Raw genomic sequence first — 16533 nt, 5'->3', positions numbered from 1 at the left:
TTAGCTTCCGGGTTAGACTCCCGCTCCTTGAAAGCGGCAGCTCTAGCCTTTAGCTCAGTGCGGATGCTGCCTGTAATCCATGGCTTCTGGTTGGGGTATGTACGTACGGTCACCGTGGGGACGACGTCATCGATGCACTTATTGATGAAGCCAATGACTGATGTGGTGTACTTCTCAATGCCATCGGATGAATCCCAGAACATATTCCAGTCTGTGCTAGCAAAACAGTCCTGTAGCTTAGCATCTCCTTCTTCTGACCACTTTTTTATTGATCTAGTCACTGGTGCTTCCTGCTTTAATTTTAGCTTGTAAGCAGGAATCAGGAGGATATAATTATGGTCAGATTTGCCAAATGGAGGGCGATGGAGAGCATTGTATTCATCGCTGTGTGTGGAGTATACATGGTCCAGAGTTTTTTTCCTCTGGTTGCACATTTAACATGCTGATAGAAATTTGGTAAAACGGATTTAAGTTTCCCTGCATTAAAGTTCCCGGCTACTAGGAGCGCCGCCTCTGGGTGAGCGTTTTCTTGTTTGCTTATGGCGGAATACAGCTCATTCAATGCTGTCTTAGTGCCAGCCTCTGACTGTGGTGGTATGTAAACAGCTATGAAAAATACAGATGAAATCTCTCTAGGTAGATAGTGTGGTCTACAGCTCATCATGAGATACTCTACCTCAGGCGATCAATAGCTTGAGACTTCCTTAGATATTGTGCACTAGCTGTTATTTACAAAAATACATTGTCCGCCGCCCCTTGTCTTACCAGACGCCGCTGTTCTATCCTGCCGGGATAGCGTGTAACCAGCCAGCCCTATGTTGATAGTATCGTCGTTCAGCCACGACTCCGTGAAGCATAAGATGTTACAGTTTTTAATGTCCCGTTGGTAGTTTAGTCTTCTGCGTAGCTGGTCGATTTTATTCTCCAAATATTGCACGTTTGCTAGCAGAATGGAGGGAAGTGGGGGTTTATTCGATCGCCTACGAATTCTCAGAAGGCAGCCCGCCCTTTGGCCCCTTTTTCTCTGCCTCCTCTTCACACAAATCGCGGGGATCTGAGAAAGAATTATATCCTTCGCGTCAGGCTCGTCAGAGTCGTGAAAGAAGAAAAAGGATTCTGCTAGTCTGTGGTGAGTAATCGCAGTCCTGATGTCTAGAAGTTATTTTCGGTCATAAGAGACGGTAGCGGCAACATTATGTACAAAATTTGTAAAAAAAAAAAAAAAGTTACAAACAACGCAAATAAACAAAGAAAAAAACACAATAGGTTTGATGCCATTCCATTGGCTCCGTTCCAGCCATTATTATGAGCCTTTCTCCCCTCAGCATCCTCCACTGGTCTCCACCCTTACTTCACCATGCACACTAAGCTTTGATAATACAGATATGTTGGTCTACAAGTAGGCCTACAACTGTACTTCAAACAGACAACATTTACATTTTAGCAGACAGTCTTATCCAGAGTGCCTTCAACTAGGTAAACCACATATCACAGTCTTCTCAAGTAATACTTTCTTCAATAAAGCCATTATCAGGGAAAGCAGTGCAAGTAAGAAAAGATGAGTGCTCATGCTTAAAATACAAGAAAACTATAGCAGTGTTAGTTATTTTGTTTGTTTCTATTACTGGGGTTTGTTCAACCAAGGTGCTTTTCGTGCTCCTTGACGAGATCAAGGAGCAAATCATTATTTTACTTTTAGATTTGTGTGTAATGTTAGATATTACTGTGCTGATGGAGCTAGGAACACAAGCATTTCATTACACCCGCAATAACATCTGCTAAATATGTGTATGTGACCAATAAAAATGATTTAATTTCATTTGATTTCAACCAGACAGGAAGAAGCGACAAAATCTGTCCACCAAAATGAGACCATTTTGGCATTTATGTATGGAAGTCAATGAGAGCGTGTGGAATTTGGTCAACAAAAAATGTAATTGCTAATTTAAGGAGCCAAGTCAGTTATGAACAAACTCAAATGTACAATGAAGGCCTACCAGGTTAACTGCCTTGTACTGGGGGCAGAACAACATTTTTTATCTTGTCAGCTCAGGGATTCAATCCAGCAACGTTTTGGTTACTGGCCCAACACTCTAACCACTAGGATAACTGCACCCCAATGAGGCTTAATTGATCGAATATAAGTTTCGTAATTGTTAGGTTGTTATGAACGCACTGATTTAAGTGGACACACGTGGCATTTCGGGCAACTTAAAAAAAGTTGTGAGTTGTGCCTGTTGTTCGAGCTGTATCTCCCCTCTCATTGGCTAGAATGGTCCCACCTGATCTCGCCTTCTCCTTCTCCATCTTTGAGGACATGTATTTCCATTGTTAGAACGGTCACTCGACTATCTTGTCATTATAATAGAGAATATTTTATTCAACACGGAGCAGATGTAGGCCTGCTCTAAATCCAGTAGATGGTGCTAACTGACCCTGTACTATGCTGCCATGATAACTTCAAAACAGCTACTGTATTGGATGCATTAGGCTGCAGTATATCAACATGGGCTAACAAAAATCTGTTAAATTTATCTTAGAGTAATAGATTATGTTTATTTGTCTGTTTGCTACTGGTATTTCATTAAAGTGCTAAATATATATTTTTCAAATTCTCAACACATGTAAATAAGTTTGTTCTTAATTTAACTGACTTGCGTAGTTAAATAAAGGTTAAATAAAAAAATAAAAAATAAATCAAGTTCAATGTTACTGTATCCTGGACAGAACATATCTGCTTGGGAGGATGTGCTGGTCAAATTTATGAGGTGAAAAACATATATTTTATGTAGCTGTTTATTTTTAGATGTGAAGATGTTAACAAACTTAATGAATACATATATTTTCTATTATTATAAATATTATTTTGGAAAGATAGTATTAAGCACTATTGTTCCCGTGACAGATAATCGCTTACAGAAGAACTACTTTCTTTCTGGAACTAGCAGTCTACATGTCTAGACCCTACAGTTGCTTATCTTGAGATGATCGCCAAGTTATTTTCTCTATTCCCTTCTGACATGCCTCCAACAGTATTTTTTTATTGTAAAACTTTAGTGCATTTCATGCTTGTTCATGGAAAACGTCCATCGGCCTACACCAAGCCAACTTAGCTAAGCAGAAAATGTTGAGTTCTATGAACTGAGAGCATTCCCTTAGAATAAAAAAAAATGTATATTTGGTTTTATGGGGTCTTAGATTTAAATGTTGATGTTTCAGCAGCAAGTTTAACCACTGTGGTCCCGAGTAGGAAATGAATCCCTGACCAATGTCAACCACACTAAGTGCCCTTAAGCACTGGTCCTAGACACAGTTTCTCAACCCTAGTATTAAGCCAAACCCTAAAACTAAACTGACCTTTAAACTCATTCATTTTAGTGACCTTTTAAAGTCTATATACACACTATCATAAATGTAGTGCAATAGCATTGATTTAAGCCCTAAGTAGACCATTGCTGCCTGTATTTGGAGCCTTGAATACAAAAGCTGTATTATTGATGATGCAGACATCTGTTGACCCCTGTCAAGGCTGGCTCTAGCTTTTTGGGGGCCCTAAGCGAGATTTGGTTGGGGGGCCCCCTCACCAGACGGTAAAATGTTTTAGTGGCCCCTCTCCTGACGGCAGAGAGAAAAAGTTAAATATTAAAGATTCTTTTCTGTAATTCTACACATTTTGCCTTGGGGTGTACAGTAAATGTTTCAGTTTTAAAGCAAGTTTTCTACAGTTCTACACATTTTTCCAAATGTCGTGCTATTCTTATTGTACTAATTTTGTCATGGGGCAGAGAGAAAATGTTGCAGTTTTAAAGCTAATTTCCTGCATTTCTACTTATGCCATGTTAATGATATCTGAGTGGCCGGCATGGATGTTCTTGTCCCATTGCACTCTAGTGACTCTTGTGGTGGGCCGGGCGCAATGCATGCTGACACAGTCGCCAGGTGTACAGTGTTTCCTCCGACACATTGGTGCGGCTGGCTTCCGGGTTAAGCGGGCAGTGCGGCTTGGCTGGGTTGTGTTTTGGAAGACGTCCAGCTCTTGACTTTGGCCTCTCCCGAGTCCGTACAGGAGTTGCAGCGATGAAATAAGACTGTAACTACCAATTGGATACCACGAAATTGGGGAGAAAAAGGGGTAAAAGTAAAAAATAAGAAAATAATAAATCAATTGTTTAGATAATTGGCTAAACTAGTTTACCAATCTAAAAATTGTTAGCTGACATGGCTAATTGAGTGACTGTCAGTGGCTGATGCACAACCAAATTTAGAACTTTCACCTTGTGTATTCTTCTATTCTAACTCTCAACAGTAAGTTAGGATTCCGACTGAGTTCCAAAAATAAAATACAAATAACCTAACATTTATGTCGCTTATGCCTAGAGCCGTCCCTGACCCCCGTTGCCACACCACTAGCACCCTGGAGAAACACCTGTAGCTCTCTCGGCTTCCTTACTGTCAGCTCCTGAGCGTGACTCGGCGGCTGTTATCTCTGTCGTCCCGGAGACCATGAATGTAAACATGGCCTACTGTCAGCCCCAGTCGTCCATATTTCATTCCTCTGACTTCAAGCCAACATTCCTCACCTATTTTCTGCAAGAAAAATCCTCAAAGTGAAAAAAGGTAAACATGTGTGATTACCTGCCAAAACTTGGTTTGAAAAGGTTGGGAAAGATTTCAAGGACACTAAAGAAATCCGGGCACACCTCATCAATTATTGCAGAGATTGAAGACTAATATTTGTTTAGGCCACGCTTTATTAAAGATAGTTTACATGAATGAAGATGGGCAGAGAGTAAATCTTAACACTGTATGACAGTAGAGGCCAACAACTATGCTGTGCAAAAAAAAAAGCACATACAAAGCATAGAAACACCCACCCTCTCACTATTACCCCCATCCCCACATAGACACATGCAAGTGCACACAAGTTCACACAACCACACCCACCCACCCATCCACACACACATGCTTGTGGAGACACACAGACACGCACTCACACACACTTATCTACAGGAACCAAGGTAATTGGTTAATAATGTACAGTGCAGTAAAACAACAATATGCCACATTTAGGTCTCACGGCTTAAGCCCTGTGAGGCCAGTTGTGGGATTTGGCAATGCATCTTTGCCAAATTTCCCCTGGTTTATGGCAGGTTTTATTTAACTTTTCTGCAGCTCAGAGTGGCTTTTACAGTGCCAATAGGGAGGCAATTTGCCTGCTTTGTTTATCATTAAACAACTGGAGGTCCATGGCAACAAAAATAGGTTTAAGCATTCAACCCGGTGCTTTAACTGAAAATAGTTACTTTATGGGAGGAATTTATATTGATTTGACATATATTGCTGTTCTTATCATCACTCTTTACAGCCCTTATCTAATCTGTGTAACCCAGCTGCATACTTCCATTTCATATTATTAATATTGCTGACCTATAGTAAGACAGTCTACAGTACATTTGATAGAGATACCCTTGCTTCTGTGTAATGAAACAGAACGTTATTTTTCACTATTAGAACATTTTTGTTCTTAATAACAGATTCCAGTCAAGAGGAGAAGGGTGCTAATAGTTGACAACACAATCTGTTTCTTGTCCATAGGGAGCAGAGGAAGACTCAAACACAAAAGGCAGAAAAAACACATGGGGCAACAATTATGGTCCTCGCTACCCTGCATGACAGACTTTGTGGTTTCTCCCGAGCTCAGAACACACAGAAGCATTTGCCATAGTTAGCTAATAGCATCACCCTTTATAGCTCGACCGCTTCAGTCCAAATCGGCAGAAACCATGACACTCCCTGGACACATTATATGACCTGATGGTAATAGTAGCAGTTTTATAGTCTATAGAAGGACTGAGTCAAAAGTTGAGGTGTTATTATAATGCATTTGCAGCCTTCACACGCTACTGCCTTCCCACAGGAACAGCTAGCATCATGTTTTCATATGAGTCTGCAGTGCCCTGCACAGAAGCTGAAGTACGGATGAGGAGAAAGGACTGCATTTGAAGTTACAATAGCCTAGCTATGTTGCTTATTTTTTGTTTGTCAGAAACACGGTACAGTACATGTATGCATCCTTCACTGGTTTGAACAACCGACCACGCTACTGAGCCTTAGTAAACTTTTGGGAAAAATGGTGTTTGACCAGATACAATGCTACATTTTCACAGTAAACAAATTAACAACTGACTTTCAGCACGCTTATAGGGAAGGGCACTCAACACGTACGGCACTGACACAAATGACTGATAATTGGCTGAAAGAAATTGATATTAAGAAGTCGGTAGATGTTTTTTTAGACTTCAGTGCAGCTTTTGACATTATCTATCATAGTCTGCTGCTGAAAAAAACGTACAGTGCATTCAGGAAAGTATTCAGACCTCTAGACTTTTTCCACATTTTGTTACATTACAGCCTTATTCTAAAATGGATAAACTATTTTTTTCCCCTCATCAATCTATACACAATACCTCATAATGACAATGCAAAACGTTTTTTTTTTTAAATGTTAGCAAAAAAAATACAAATAAATGAAATATCAGATTTACGTAAGTATTCAGACCCTTTACTCAGTACCTTGTTGAAGGACCTTTGGCAGTGATTACAGCCTCAAGTCTTCTTTGGTATGACGCTACAAGCTTGGCAGAACTGTATTTGGGGAGTTTCACCCATTCTTCTCTGCAGATTCTCTCATGTTCTGTCAGGTTGGATGGGGAGCGTCGCTGCACAGCTATTTTCATGTCTCTCCAGAGATGTTAGATCGGGTTCAAGTCTGGGCTCTGGCTGGGCCACTCAAGTACTTTCAGAGACTTGTCCCGAAGCCACTCCTTGGCTGTGTGCTTAGGGTCGTTGTCCTGTTGGAAGGTGAACCTTTGCCCCAGTCTGAGGTCCTGAGCTCTCTGGAGCAGGTTTTCAACAAGGATCTCTCTGTAATTTATTCATCCTTCCTTGATCCTGACTAGTCTCCCAGTCCCTGCCAATGAAAAACATCCCCACAACATGATGTTACCACCATCTTGCTTCACCGTAGGGATGGTGCTAGGTTTCCTCCAGACGTGATGCTTGGCATTCAGGCCAAAGAGTTCAATCTTGGTTTCATCAGACCAGAGAATCTTGTTTATCATGGTCTGATTGTACTTTATGTGCCTTTTGGCAAACTCTAAAATGCTGTCATGTGCATTTTACTGAGGAGTGGCTTCCGTCTGGCCACTCTACCATAAAGACCTGATTGGTGGAGTGCTGCAGAGATAGTTGTCTTTCTGGAAGTTTCTCCCATCTCCACAGAGGAACTCTGGAGCCTTGACCAAGGCCCTTCTCCCCCTACTGCTCAGTTTTGCTGGGTGGCCAGCTCTAGGAAGAGTCTTGGTGGTTTCAAATGTCTTCCATTTAAGAATGATGGAGGTCACTGTGCTCTTGAGGACCTTCAATGCTGCAGAATTGTTTTGGTACCCTTCCCCAGATCTGTGCTTCGACACAATCCTGTCTCAGAGCTCTACGGACAATTCCTTCAACCTCATGGCTTGGTTTTTGCTCTGGCATGCACTGCCAACTGTGGGACCTTATATTGACAGGTGTGTGCCTTTCCAAATCATGTCCAATCAATTGAATTTACCAGAGGTGGACTCCAATCAAGTTGAAGAAACATCTCAAGGATGATCAATGGAAACAGGATGCACCTGAGCTCAATTTTGAGTCTCGTAACAAAGGGTCTGAATACTTATGTAAATAAGGTATTTCTGTTTTTATTTGTAATACATTTGCTAAAATGTGTTATTATGGGTTATTGTGTGATTGATGATGAAAAAAAATATTTGATCAATTTTAGAATAAGGCTGTAAAGTAACAAAATGTGGAGAAAGGGAAGGGATCTGAATACTTTATGAAAGCACTGTATATGTTAGGGCTTTACAACCTCTGTCATATCGTGGATTGAGAGTTACCTATCTAACAGAACAAAGAGGCTGTTCTTTAATGGATGTCTCTCTAATGTAAACCAGGTAGAGTAACTGTAGGCAAACCTCAAGGTAGCAGTCTTGGCCCCTTACTCTTTTCAATTTTTACTAATAACCTAGCCTTGAGAAAAGCCAGTGTGTCAATGTACGCTGAAGACTTAACATTATACACGTCAGCTAATACAGCAAGTGAAATCACTGAAACACTTAACAAAGAGCTGCAGTTAATTTTAGAATGGTATCATAACTCAGGATAAGACCCAGATTCAGACAGCTAGAATCACAGATGTTCGTAATGGGTCAGAGTCAGACAGGTACAGAATGGCAGGCAAGCTCGGGGTCAGGGCAAGCAGAATGGTCAGAACCGGGGAAACTAGGAAACAGAAACTTGAGAAAGCAGGAAGATGGGAAAACACGCTGGTAAGACCTATCAAGACAAGACAAACTGGCAACAGACAAACAGAGAACACAGGTATAAATACACAGGGGATAATGGGGAAGGTAGGCGATACCTGGAGGGGGTGGAGACAAGCACAAAGACAGGGGAAACCGATCAGGGTGTGACAAATGGGTGGATAGTAATAACCTAAAAGCATTGTATTTGGGTCAAATGATTTGCTAAACCTCATCTAAATCTTGCAATGAATAATGTGTCAATTTAGACTAGTCTGCTTGGTGTTATCCTAGATTGTAAACTGACCTGGTCAAACATATTAATGCAATGGTAGCTAAGATGAAGAGAGGTCTGTCTGTGATAAAGCGCTTCTCTGCTTTCTTGACATCACAATCAACAAGACAAGTTCTACAGACGCTAGTTTTATCCCACCTGGACTACTGCCCAGTTATATGGTCAAGCACCACAAAGAAGGCAGTTGGCCCAGAACAGAGCAACACAATCTGGCCCATAAATATACACGGAAGGCTAATATCAACAAAATGAATGTCAATCTTTCCTGCCTCAAAGTTAGCGGAGCAATTGACTCCATCACTTTGTGATGAAAGCACCAAGCTGTCCGTTCAAACAGTTGACACATGGCTCATACATACCCCACAAGACACGCCACCAGTGGTCACTTTACAGTCCCTAGGTCCAGAACAGACACTGAGAAAACGGACAGTACTACAGTAAGAGCCATGGCTACATAGAACACTCTTCAACGTCAAGTAACTCAAGAGAGCAATAAAATCCGATTGGAAAAAAACTGATAAAAAAAAACCTCACGGCACAACTGTGAAGAGACACACACGCATAGACACGCACACTCTAACACACACACACACACTCCACACACATTTTGTAATATTGTATTATTGTAGTATTGTAAATGTTCTATTTTACATTTGTAATAATAGAGTAATAATGTAATCATGTCTTGTATTGTTTAATTGTTTATGTAGGCTGTTCTTTTGTTGTGATGTAATTGTTCTATTCCTGTTTGGACCCCAGGAAGAGTAGCTGCAGCCGAGAGTGGGGTAAGTTGAGCCAAAGGGGTAAGTTGAGCCACCCTTGTTTCTAGGAAATCATCGACAAAATGTATAATTGGACCAAATAGGTCATTATTTCATGGAGTCTGTGAAGGAAGAAACCACATGGAACAAGTGGTAAGCAAGTTAGATCCAAAAAACAGATTTTCACAAAGGCAAAAAATAATTTTGTGTTAGAAGTTTCATCATGCTTGTATCTGAACCAAAGTAGATAATTTTAAGATGATTATATATACTGCTCAAAAAAATAAAGGGAACACTTAGACAACAGATCCTAGATCTGAATGAAAGAAATAATATTATTAAATACTTTTTTCTTTACATAGTTGAATGTGCTGACAACAAAATCACACAAAAATAATCAATGGAAATCCAATTTATCAACCCATGAAGGTCTGGATTTGGAGTTACACTCAAAATTAAAGTGGAAAACCACACTACAGGCTGATCCAACTTTGATGTAATGTCCTTAAAACAAGTCAAAATGAGGCTCAGTAGTGTGTGTGGCCTCCACGTGCCTGTATGACCTCCCTACAATGCCTGGGCATGCTCCTGATGAGGTGGCGGATGGTCTCCTGAGGGATCTCCTCCCAGACCTGGACTAAAGCATCCGCCAACTCCTGGACAGTCTGTGGTGCAACGTGGCGTTGGTGGATGGAGCGAGACATGATGTCCCAGATGTGCTCAATTGGATTCAGGTCTGGGGAACGGGTGGGCCAGTCCATAGCATCAATGCCTTCCTCTTGCAGGAACTGCTGACACACTCCAGCCACATGAGGTCTAGCATTGTCTTGCATTAGGAGGAACCCAGGGCCAACCGCACCAGCATATGGTCTCACAAGGGGTCTGAGGATCTCATCTCGGTGCCTAATGGCAGTCAGGCTACCTCTGGCGAGCACATGGAGGGCTGTGCGGCCCCCCAAAGAAATGCCACCCCACACCATGACTGACCCACCGCCAAACCGGTCATGCTGGAGGATGTTGCAGGCAGCAGAACGTTCTCCTCGGCGTCTCCAGACTCTGTCACGTCTGTCACGTGCTCAGTGTGAACCTGCTTTCATCTGTGAAGAGCACAGGGCGCCAGTGGCGAATTTGCCAATCTTGGTGTTCTCTGGCAAATGCCAAACGTCCTGCACGGTGTTGGGCTGTAAGCACAACCCCCACCTGTGGACGTCGGGCCCTCATACCACCCTCATGGAGTCTGTTTCTGACCGTTTGAGCAGACACATGCACATTTGTGGCCTGCTGGAGGTCATTTTGCAGGGCTCTGGCAGTATTTCTCATGCTCCTCCTTGCACAAAGGCGGAGGTAGCGGTCCTGCTGCTGGGTTGTTTCCCTCCTACGGCCGGAAATAATCAGAATTAATGTAAACATTACAGTTTTGAAAACATAGCCTGTCCAAAAAAAGTGGTCTCTTGGCACACCTTACCCCGGGTATGGGGTAAGTTGTCTCCACGTCTTCTGATGTACTGGCCTGTCTCCTGGTAGCGCCTCCATGCTCTGGACACTACGGTGACAGACACAGCAAACCTTCTTGCCACAGCTCGCATTGATGTGCCATCCTGGATGAGCTGCACTACCTGAGCCACTTGTGTGGGTTGTAGACTCCGTCTCACGCTACCACTAGAGTGAAAGCACCGCCAGCATTCAAAAGTGACCAAAACATCACCCAGGAAGCATAGGAACTGAGAAGTGGTCTGTGGTCCCCACCTGCAGAACCACTCCTTTATTGGGGGTGTCTTGCTAATTGCCTATAATTTCCACCTGTTGTCTATTCCATTTGCACAACAGCATGTGAAATTTATTGTCAATCAGTGTTGCTTCCTAAGTGGACAGTTTGATTTCACAGAAGTGTGATTGACTTGGAGTTACATTGTGTTGTTTAAGTGTTCCCTTTATTTTTTTGAGCAGTGTATATCAGGGGTCGCTATAAACTTTAATATGAGGTCCTAAACCTAGTATGAAATATCCTTGTAGCTGTGTAGGCTAATATAGGCTAAATGTTTTCCTTCGGGAAAGTTGAGCCAATTGCTAAGGGTTAAGTTTAACAGTGGTTGAGCCAATGGCAAGTTGAGAAAATGTTCTTGTTTTCTTCCCAGGCGTAATGCAAGACATTACCGCTGGGATATAAGGTAACAACTTGTCCTGGCCTATGTTAAAAGTGTTTTAAAAAAAGTACAGTGTTTGTTAGGTGTTAAAGGGATACTTCAGGATTTTGGCAATGGATACTTCCACAGAGTCAGATAAACTCGTGGACACCATTTTTATGTCTCTGCGTGCAGTTTGAAGGAAGTTGCTAACTAGCATTAGCGCAATGACTGGAATACTATGATAAATGCTAGCATGCTAGTAGATACCATAGACTTACTGTCATTGCACTAGGGCTAGTTAGCATTGGCTCGCAAAACTACTAACTTCCTTCCTACTGGATGGAGAGACATACTTTTTTTATCCATGGGTTCATCTAACTCTTGGGGAGTACATAAAGGGCTTCATTGCCAATATCCTGAAGTATCCCTTCAAGCCTGTGTTAAAAGATGCTTAAAAATGATTAAAAGACAAAAAAGCATGATTGTGATTCTATTGAATTGTGTTTGGTAAGTAAAGATAGACATGTTTTAATAGGTAGTGGTAATATTTAATTCAGTACAAAAATTTGTAGGCAGCTTAACTTACCCTGTCCCACAGCTCAACTTACCCCATACCCGGGGTAAGTTGTGCGAAGAGAACACTTTTTTTGGACAGGCTATGTTTTCAAAACTGTAATGTTTACATTAATTCTGATTATTTCCGGGATACACAACATCTTGAAATATACAGTGCATTCGGAATGTATTCAGACCCCTTCTCCTTTACCACGTTTTGTTACATTACAGCCTTTTTCTAAAATTGATTAAATTAATTGTTTTCCTCATCAATCTACACACAGTACCCCATAATGACAAAGTGAAGACAAGTTTTTTTTTGTGCAAACGTATTTAAAATAAAAAACAGAAATACCTTATTTACATAAGTATTCAGACCCTTTGCATCTTGTTTCCATTGATCATCATTGAGATGTTTCTTCAACTTGATTGGAGTCCACCTGTGGTAAATTCAATTGATTGAACATGACTTGGAAAGGCTTACGCCTGTCTATATAAGGTCCCACAGTTGGCAGTGCATGTCAGAGCAAAAACCAAGCCATGAGGTTGAAGGAACTGTCCGTAGAGCTCCGAGACAGGATTGTGTCGAGGCACAGATCTGGGGAAGGGTACCAAAAAATATCTGCAGCATTGAAGGTCCCCAAGAACACAGTGGCCTCCATCATCCTTAAATGGAATACATTTGGAACCACCAAGACTCTTCCTAGAGCTGGTTGCCCGGCCAAACTGAGCAATGGGGGCGAATGGCCTTGGTCAGGGAGGTGACAGAGCTTCAGAGTTCCTTTGTGGAGATGGGAGAAAACTTCCAGAATTACAACCATGTCACGATTCCCACCGACGGTGGCGCCCCCTCCTGCTCGGGTGGCGCTCGGCGGTCGTCGTCACCGGCCTATTAGCTGCCACCGATTCCCTTTTTGGTCTTCCCTTTTTTTGGTTTTGGGCACCTGTGTTCAGTTTAGTTAATTAGCGTGGCTATTTAATTTAGCTGGCCCGCTTCCGTATTGTGCGGGATTGTTTCTTGTCAGACGGCTTATGTTCGTGTCGGCGTTGTTTTACGCCGTATGTGTTTTCTCCCCTGTGTTTGAGAACATTTGTTTTTGTGTGAGTGTATATTAAAAACACCACTACCCTGTGTTCGCTGCTTCCTGCGCCTCATTCCTCCTCCACGATTACCAAGCCGTAACAGAATCCCGCACCACAATAAAAGGCATGGAATCAGCGGGAGCAGCGGCCACCCCTCTTCCCTCGATGGAGGAACGCGTGCTCCACCACACTACGGTCCTCCACCGCATCGGATCAGCAATGGACCAGATGATGGAGAGGATGGACCGATGGGAGAGAAGTGGTCTCCTCTCTCCACCTCCACCTCCTCCGATGCAGCCACCTTTACCTCCCAATACGTCTCGCTCTGGCGCGTTTCATTTGGCGCTCCCGAGGGAGTATGATGGGGCGGCGGCTGGGTGCCAGGGGTTTTTGCTCCAGCTCGAGCTGTACCTGGCCACCGTCAGACCTGCTCCCACGGGAGAGGAGAGCGTGAGTGCCCTCGTTTCCTGCCTGACGGGCCGAGCTCTGGAGTGGGCTAATGCGGTCTGGAATGGCCCAGACTCGGTGAGGGACCACTACCCAGAGGACCACTACCCCGCTTTCGGGCCGTGTTCGACCACCCTCCGGAAGGAAGAGTGGCAGGTGAACGGCTGTTCCACCTCAGGCAGGAGACGAGGAGTGCTCAGGACTTCGCGTTGGAGTTCAGGACCTTGGCTGCTGGGGCGGGGTGGAACGACAGGGCCCTCATAGACCACTACCGATGCAGTCTCCGGGCGGACGTCCGCAGGGAGCTGGCCTGTCGAGACACCGCTCTATCCCTGGACGAGCTGATCGACATGTCCATACGTCTGGACAATTTGCTGGCTGCCCGCGGGCGTTTGGAGAGGGTCCTTCCCGTTCCACCTCCGTGCACCCCCGCCCCTACCCCTATGGAGGTAGGGGGGGCCGTGCCAAGGGGCACCGGAGGAGGTGGCTCCTCCTGCACCAGCTGTGGTCGGAGAGGACACATGGCCGACCGGTGCTGGAGGAGCCAGTCTGGGAGTCGAGAGGGCAGGCAGAACACTTCTCGGTCACCCCAGGTGAGTCAGCACCAGATTCAACCAGAACCCCCTGTTGGTCACGTGTTCTTACCTGTTGTGTTTACTACATTTTTTCCCTCTTCCCAGCATAGGGCGCTAGTCGATTCAGGCGCAGCTGGGAACTTTATGGATCGTGGACTTGCCATTAAGCTGGGCATTCCGCGGGTGCCGATAGATTCCCCCTTCCCCGTGCACTCCCTAGATAGCCTACAATTAGGGTCAGGGCTAGTCAGGGAGTCTACAGTGCCACTGGACATGGTAACGCAGGGGAATCATAAGGAATGCATTAGTTTTTTCCTTATTGATTCGCCTGCGTTTCTGGTGGTGCTGGAGGTTCCCTGGCTGGCTGGTCACAATCCCCGTATTTCGTGGAAACAGGGGGTTCGTCAGAGGAGTGTTCAGGGAGGTGTCTAGGAGTTTCCATAAGTGCCACGTCGGTGGAGAGTCCAGACCAGGTGTCCACCGTGCACATTCCCCCTGAATACGCCGATTTGGCAATCGCCTTCTGTAAAAAGAGAGCGACTAAATTACCACCTCATCGACAGGGGGATTGTGCGATAGATCTCCAGGTTAACGCTGCGCTTCCCAAGAGTCACGTGTACCCCTTGTCACAGGAGGAGACGGCGGCTATGGAGACATAGGTCACGGAATCCCTGGGACAGGGGTACATTCGGCCCTCCATCTCACCCGCCTCCTCGAGTTTCTTTTTTGTGAAGAAAAAGGAGGGAGGTCTGCGTCCGTGCATTGATTACAGAGGTCTAAACGCTATTACAGTGGGGTTTAGTTACCCACTACCTCTCATGGCTACGGCGGTGGAATCATTTCACGGAGCAAAGTTCTTCACAAAACTGGATCTCAGAAGCGCGTATAACCTGGTGCGTATCAAGAAGGGAGACGAGTGGAAAACCGCCTTTAGTACCACATCGGGCCATTATGAGTACCTCGTCATGCCGTATGGGTTGAAAAATGCTCCAGCCGTCTTTCAATCCTTTGTTGACGAGATTCTCAGTGACCTGCACGGGCAGGGCGTGATTGTCTATATCGATGACATTCTGATATATTCCGCCACCCGCTCTGCGCATGTGTCCCTGCTGCGCAAGGTGCTTGGTAGACTGCTGGAGCATGACCTATACGTTAAGGCTGAGAAGTGTGTGTTTTCCAAATGAGCCGTTTCCTTTCTGGGTTATCGCATTTCCACCACGGGGGTGGTGATGGAGTGTGACCGCGTTAAGGCCGTGCATAATTGGCCGACTCCAACCACGGTGAAGGAGGTGCAGCGGTTCTTAGGCTTTGCCAATTACTACCGGAGGTTTATCCGGGGTTTTGGCCAGGTAGCGGCTCCCATTACCTCACTGCTGAAGGGGGGACCGGTGCGTTTGCGATGGTCAACGGAGACGGAGGGAGCCTTCAAGAAGTTGAAGACGCTGTTCACCGACGCACCCGTGTTGGCGCACCCGGACCCGTCTCTAGCATTCATAGTGGAGGTGGACGCATCCGAGGCTGGGGTGGGTGCCGTGCTATCACAGCGCTCGGGTACGCCATTGAAACTCCGCCCCTGCGCTTTCTTTTCGAAGAACTATGATGTGGGGGACAGGGAGCTGCTAGCGGTGGTCAAAGCCTTGAGGGTATGGCGGAACTGGCTTGAGGGGGCTAAGCACCCCTTTCTCATCTGGACCGACCACCGAAACCTGGAGTACATCCGGGCAGCGAGGAGACTGAATCCACGTCAGGCAGCCACGTGGGCCATGTTCTTCGCCCGGTTTAGGTTCACTATCTCCTATAGACTGGGTTCCTTGAACACAAGAGCCGATGCGCTGTCCCGTCTCTATGACACGGAGGACCGGCCCATCGATCCAACTCCCATCATTCCAGCGTCTAGGCTGGTGGCACCAGTGGTATGGGAGGTGGACGCGGACATCGAGCGGGCATTAGTGTTGGAACCTGCGCCTGCGCAGGTGCCCGTGGGGCGCATGTATGTGCCGCTCGGTGTTCATGATCGATTGATTCGGTGGGCGCACACGCTACCTACTGCGGGTCATCCTGGTGTGACGAGGACAGTGCAGAGTCTCAGGGGGAAGTACTGGTGGCCCACCTTGGCTAAGGACGTGAGGTCCTATGTCTCTTCCTGTTCGGTGTGCGCTCAGAGTAAGGCTCCTAGGCATCTACTGAGAGGGAAGTTACAGCCCCTCCCCGTTCCACAACGGCCATGGTCGCACCTGTCTATCGATTTCTTGACAGATCTTCCCCCCTCTCAGGGGAACACTGCGATTCTGGTGGTTGTGGATCGGTTCTCTAAGTCCTGCCGTCTCCTCCCGTTGCCCGGTCTCCCTA

Source organism: Salmo trutta, chromosome 24 (genome assembly GCF_901001165.1).
Source record: "Salmo trutta chromosome 24, fSalTru1.1, whole genome shotgun sequence".
NCBI classification, from domain to species: Eukaryota; Metazoa; Chordata; class Actinopteri; order Salmoniformes; family Salmonidae; genus Salmo; species Salmo trutta.
The sequence above is the reverse complement of the archived record's forward strand: the minus strand, read 5'-3'. Positions refer to the sequence as shown.